Source organism: Callorhinus ursinus, unplaced genomic scaffold (assembly GCF_003265705.2).
Source record: "Callorhinus ursinus isolate GAN/ISIS: 27379988/994484 unplaced genomic scaffold, GSC_fseal_2.0 scaffold2987, whole genome shotgun sequence".
Classification (NCBI taxonomy): Eukaryota; Metazoa; Chordata; class Mammalia; order Carnivora; family Otariidae; genus Callorhinus; species Callorhinus ursinus.
In genome coordinates, this window is record NW_027400041.1 from 1 (window position 1) to 6,306 (window position 6,306).

At 57.5% G+C, this 6,306-nt stretch overlaps 1 long non-coding RNA gene across 1 annotated transcript; it reads left to right on the top strand.

Annotated features, from left to right (window-relative positions):
- The first annotated feature begins 6 nt into the window (after positions 1 to 6).
- LOC141372223 (uncharacterized) lies at positions 7 to 6,286 on the top strand. The gene is made up of 3 exons (XR_012377508.1): positions 7 to 1,223; positions 2,031 to 2,206; positions 3,309 to 6,286. It is a non-coding gene; the product is annotated as an uncharacterized lncRNA (long non-coding RNA).
- Positions 6,287 to 6,306: the final 20 nt, after the last annotated feature.

A 6,306-nucleotide genomic window follows, 5' to 3' on the forward strand; every position in this document is an offset into this window, starting at 1 on the left:
GAGGGGACGCCTTTCCCCCACCTGGAGTAAAGACCCCTTTAACGTCTGCGTCGGGAGAAACGCCGTGGGAGCGGAGCCGTGAGGCCAGGGCAGGCGGTGGCAGGGTGAGGGTTAACCTGTGGTCCTTCCTGGGAGCCTTGTGATGCCAGCTTAGTTTCCCTTCTTTCTGAATGGCAGTGGTGGCTGCCTGCTTCCTGACGCCGTTGCATCCCGTGGGAGGGGAGTTGGGCACCCTGAAGCCCCTCGTCACCAGTTCTGGGGCTGCAGAACAGAGAGTGACGACAGCCCATGAGTCGTCAGCCGACGGCAGTGGGGACCCTGGTGACGGCTGCTTTGTTGTTTTTTTCCTCTTTGGATGATGACTCAGTATGTCGGGAGCTGGGAGATGGAGCGCTCAGCCGAGTGGCCGGGACGTTCTGTCAGCATGAAGGCAGCAAAAACAGCTTGTCAGGGCTTGGAGCCGACCCTGGGGCTGGGGTCATTTTCAGGAAGGGGTTGGCAGAGAAGACCACTTCCGGGCATCAGGTGGATCAGGTGGGGGTGACACCAGGTATCCCAACGGGGCTCCGTGGACTCTTGAATTTTAGAAACCGAACAGAAAACGCAGCTGCTTGTGTTATTATTATTATGCGCTTGGCAAACAGAGCCACTTTTCAGTCTCCTCTCACCCGTCCCCAACAACAGGCATCTTCTCGGGGCCAGAAAACCCTCTGGGATTTCTCACTGTGGCCTGTTGCCTTGGATGGGTGAGTTCCATGTCGGGTGGGGTGGGCCTGGCAGTCTTTAGTGAACCCTGGCATTCCGGGGCCCCGGGAGTAAGTGCCCATCATGGGGATGTGGCATCTCAAGTGTCCTCTGCTGGCGTCACATGAAAATGGTGGGTCCACCCCACCAGCCTCAAGCTCAAGGCCAGCTCTTGGGCAGCCTGCCTTAGCCTCCCCTTTCCTTACTGTCTGACTTCTCTTCTCCTCTTTCATCTTCCTCAGTTCCTTTTCAGGAGAAATAGTGGGCCTCGCGTCCTTGACCCTTGCGCATGTGTATGTGCGTCATCATGGCGGCTCTGGGTTCTAGGCTTTTCTTGAATCCGCAGCATTGCGCTAAGTGCGCGTGACTTTCCCCCCTTGCCCCGCCCGCCCGGCCCCGCCCAGCCGTGCCCAGCCGGGCCCAGCCATGCCTTCTGCGGAGCAAGGGAGACCGGGACCGCCATTGCCACCGAATCGCAGGCAAGCCATTCTCCTCAGCATCTGGCTTCCCTTCCCTCCTGCTCTCTCCCCCTGGGCCGTGGCTGGGGACAGAGAAGCAAACGACTTGTGGGTGGGGATCGAGGGAAGGCATGGCCTAGGAACACCCTGCCTCCATACCCCTTGTGCCGGTTTTCGGGCTCACGCTTTCCTGTAGATGGTGCTTAGCGCTGCCATTTGTCACTGAGCACCTTCTCCTCTCCCCAAGGACCTCCTGGCATGACTCCTTTGGGATCTTTACGGCGAATGGTTTTGGGGCCTTGGGAGCCAGAGGGAGCAGGGAGACCTGGCCGAGGTCACAGTGGAGAGGTGCGCAGGGCAAAGGACAGGAGCCATCTGTCCCTGCCCAGAGCACAGAGGCAGCCCCAGCCCCTTTGAGTCATGTCTTTTTGAGCCTGAATAGAGAGCAACTTGACCTAAAAAAAAAAAAAATTGTATGTATGTGGATGTTAGATCCTTTGTGTCTCTGTCCAGAAGCTGTGCGTATGATGAGAACCCAGATCCTGTACTTCAGAGAGCTCTGTTGTCTCTCAGATTTGTTTTCCAAAAGAGGTGGTAGGCCCTCCTTGATGAGGCCCAGTGCCCGCTGGGCCTGGCCTTCCTTCAGGACAAGGGTCCCAGCCTTGTCTTGTTTCTGCCATTGGCGGGTGAGCAGCCCCTGAGGGCCTTGGTCCTAGGGCCACATATTAGCCCCAAACGGGACCCTGATCGGGGCCTGCGCAATTCATTGCTTGGTTGGTTGGCCCTGAGAGCCGAGCCTCCTGTCTTTTTTTCGCTTCTTCCCCACAGAGAACTCAGAGGAGTTGAGCTCTGTCAGTAGGTGACGGCGTCGTGGAGACTCAGGTGGCTAAGCTGAGGACAGAGCTGGTGTGCAGAAGACAGCCATCATACGGCCAAATAGAATGGCCCGTTTGCATTTATTTGGAACAAAAAAAAGGAGATGCCTGTCAGCCTGGCTCTCTGCAGTAAGTATTCATCTGCCTTCTCTTATTCCTTTAGACATCGGAAGCGATAGATGTTTATTGAACCTATCCAGCGGCTGTGCCTTCCCCTTCCTTTCCCTGCAGACCCCTGCCCCTGGTCCTCCATCAGAGAGGACGAGATCGGTTTCCTAATGCTCGTGGAGAGCTGCGGAGAGGCTAGATCTCGGCGTTTCGCCCCCGCACCGTCGCCCTCACATTCAGGAGAAGTCGATTTTCCCTAAAACGGAGCCAAAAGCCCATGTCCCTCAGTGCAGTGTTATTAATGGGCCGACGGGAAGGGCCCTGCTTGCCCTCACTGCCCCCAGCAGGGAGGTGAGGCCCTCAGCTGGCTGGCTGGGGGAGGACGGTCCTTGCCAGCATCTAGTGTGGTTCTCTGCCAAGTTCTAGCTCCAAATCTCTAGGCCGCTAGGAACCTAGACTATATATAGCATTGTGCTAAGCAGTTCTTATCGGACATGTCTGCCCTCCCCTGCGGGAGAGGAGCCCTTCTCCCAGGGAACCGGAACCTTGAGAGTGTGAGCCACCATCTCCAGGGGGCCTTCCATTCCAGGAAGGGCTGTGTCCGGTTCCGGAATGCCAAGCTTTCTTTCCTTTTCCTTCTTTCAGACGCTGATAGATCGGAAGGTCTGATGTGGGATGAGGGCCAGGAGGGGCTGATGGCTCTCCATGGATTTGGGGGCTTGGAGGAGGACAGGCTGTTTCCTCTAGGCTGGAAACGTGGCTGACGGCCCGGGGTGCCTTGTGTCACCCAGCAGCCTCCCGCATGTCGTCTTGGTTTCCTGTTTGCCTTGCTTTGCCCATGGATGTCTTTTGACCGCTTGTGCTTCTTTTGGCCTCTTGTCTTCCCTGCCCTCCTCTACCTCTTCCTCCTCCTTCCTCTGATTTTCGTTCGGCTCTGTGACGGCAGCCGTGGCTAGGCGCATCCGGGAACTGTCTGCTCTCTGCCCTCACGGGCCGTCGGGGTTCCAGGGAAATCTGCCTTTAGTCAGCTGTCCTCGGGAGGAAGTGGGCGGTGACTGTGCGTGTCGTGCTGGGTGGTAGAGGGCAGAATGGACTGGATATTTGCCGCCTCCTCCCCTCGTAGGTGCTGTGCAGCCACCGGGGTCTGTGGTTCTGTGACCCCAAGTGCTGGCCGATGGGGACACCATCCAGGCCTGTCAGTGAATCATCTTCAGGCCGCTTATCGGAAACCAGATGGTGCGAGAAAATGGGGTTTAACCCACGCCTCCCAGGTGAGTCAGGTGTAGGCCCCGTCTCCTGGCCTGCCCCTTGCCCCCTTCCCTTCTCGTGGCAACCGTTTTCCTTCGTAGGGAATCCTCAAACGTCTCCATTCAGAATCTCCCAAACAATGCCCTCTTCTTTCCATTCTCCCACTCCTGGCTTTTCTGTGAATGGGGTTAGTAACCAGCAAGGGCCTGGGGGCAGGGCCAGCCCAAGTGATCCACCGGCTCCGTGGGAGCTGGCTGGGATGCGTCGCTGGGTGTGGCAGTTGGCGGAGCAGGTGGGCCTCCCACGGGGACTGGTCTGGAACTCTCCTTGGTCCCCAGCATCCAGCGTGAGGGTCTGGGTTAGAGCCCCGGAGGTGCCACACGGGCCTGTGGGCGTGCCTTTCCTTGTGTACCCCAGTGGATGTTCGCTCTTACTCTAGACACCTTTAGACTCGCTGGAGTTTAGAGTATGGACCCGGTGGTGGGCTTCAGGGCTCTTGCTCTCCTTGGGGCGGGGGATTGTTCTGGGGGGTTTTTTGTTTGTTTGAGTGAATCCCTTGCTTCCTCTAGGCCCTCATTGCCTTCACCTTCAAAAAAAAACTCTGGGCCTAGTAAGCATTGCAAAGCATCTCTAGGCAGTTGACGTAGAAATCTTTTTTCTCTGCCTCACTTGATGCTGGTCACAATAATAGCAACAGTGATTAAAAATGATGGTGGTCGGCAGAACTGAGGAGATCTGTCGCGTTCTAGAGACAGCTCGGGAAGCAGACGGTGGGCACTTGCCATGCTCCCTACTGGGAAATCTCTCCTATGGAGTGCATTCCTGCAATGTTCTGGGCGAGCAGGGTCAGGTTGGAATTAGCCGACAGCAGATTTGTCTGGGGTCTCGAGATAAAAGGGATGGTGCTGGGCAGTTTTATGACGGTGCTTGGCTAATTTCCGGAGGCACCCGTGGGATCCCACCTCTGCTCCTTGTCTCATGGACGTCTCCCCGCCCCCTTCCCACCGTGTCCGGGAAGGACTGGTGAATTCTGCCTGTCAGTGTTTCATCTTCTCTTCTCTCCATCTGAGATGTGTCTCTGAATTGGCTGTGGGCAGCCTGAGGTCCTCGCCGAGTGAGGCATCCAGAGCTGTTGGGAAGAGTCCGGTGTCTCTGTTGGGAAGAGGCCAGTGTGTCTTCCCTAAAGGAATTTGACAAGTCTCAGCTCCTCCAGTAGTGAGGTAGGGAGGATGGCTAGGGGTATGGGACCTGGAACATGAATAAAGAGGCTCTAGAGGTCAGCTTTGGTGCAGCGGGGGAGATGGGGAGGGGCCGGCCAAGTCCCTCGAGATGTGTCGGCTAGAGTCCGGCCAGCGCCGGCTGCAGGGCTGGGGCCAGATGGGGCCGCGGCCATGCTTGGGAGCCCTCTGCTGCCATATGTGCGGTGCGGCCCTGGGCCTGGCTTGGGGTCACGGCCGCTCCTGTTCACAGCCCTGCCCTGCCCTCGGCAGCATTGAGATAACCAGAGTGGGAAGCAAAGGGAAAGCTGGTTTGGCTCCCTGTGACGCAGTTGCCTCTGGGGCCTCTCGTGTTTCCAGAATTGGGGGTGGACGCTTCCCTGTTGATTTTCCTATTTTCGTTCCTCATTTAGTTCTTTCCTCCCTGCTTACCAGCGTGGCTTCCGTTGACCTGACACGGGCGTTGTGTGTCACAAGCCAAACCAGGAGAACAGTTGGCATCCCCTGAGAGGGGGACCAGGCTTATCTGGCACTTGTTTCTCAACCTCTGAAGCCCTGCAGTCTGGGAGCCAGGCGGCAGTGTGGGGCCTTTCCATCTGGGGTCCGGCAGAGGTGAACAGAGCTGGTGGCCCTGGAGCCGTGGTGGTGTGGCTTGGCCAGGAGGCGTTGGGGAGGGGCCCTGCCAAGGGACCTGATTGGTCAGCACCTTCTCTGTTCCACTGAATCCTGGTCTGGTCAGGGCTGTGAATTGTTTAATGCATATCTTGGCTCTGTCCCCTGGCACGAGGGCCTCCGAGGCTGCAGCCCCAGCTTTAGAGAGGATGTGTACCTCGTGCTGGTCACTGTTTTGGGCACATTGCCTCCCTGTGAGATATGTGCGAGATACTGCCTTTTCCATTAGCCGGCTGTCCGTGGGAGGCCCTCATTTTGCTTTGCTTTTCTGGGCCTTGGAGTGTCTGTGAAGAAAGCAGAGGCTGGGTTTGGTTTCTTGCTGCCTCCTTCCGCGGGAGCTGCTCATAAGCTGATAAAGCCAGAGAACACCTCCAGGCCCCAAGGTCTGAGCAGAGCCTGATGCAGCAGTGTGGGGCCTGGGCAGGAAGGAGCGGGGGCCTGGGGGTGGAGAGAGGCACGCGGGGAATCGTTGTGCACCGTCTGACCACAGGATCGAGGCCAGGAGGTCGAGGGTGGGGAGGATATGTCTCGTGTTCAGCCGGCGTGGCCTGCTGTGGCCTGGAAGGGGCTGCGTGTGCACGGAGCCCAGCTCAGGGTCCATAATGAGGCATGAGGGTGTGAGACGGGCATCAGGTTCTCAGTCCCAGCACACAGTCCCAGGGAAGGGAAACTGACCTTTGTTAAGGGTCTCCCTTGGCTTATCTGATGTCATCCTCAGAGCAGCCGCATGAAGTAGGTGTGACTTCCCTTCTCCGGTTAGAGAAACGGTCCATACTAAGTCACTTCAGCGAGCTCACACACTTGGCCAGTGGGATTGCCGAGATTTAAACCCGGGCACTTCTGATTCCAAAGCCTGGACTTTTTCTTCACCCGCTTGGGCCCAAGTCAGACATTTTGGGGAGCTAAGACCGTCCCAAGATTAGGCAGCCGGCAGAACGGATGGTAACCGAGTGAAAGGCCAGGTATCTCGGGGACCGTGGTGGT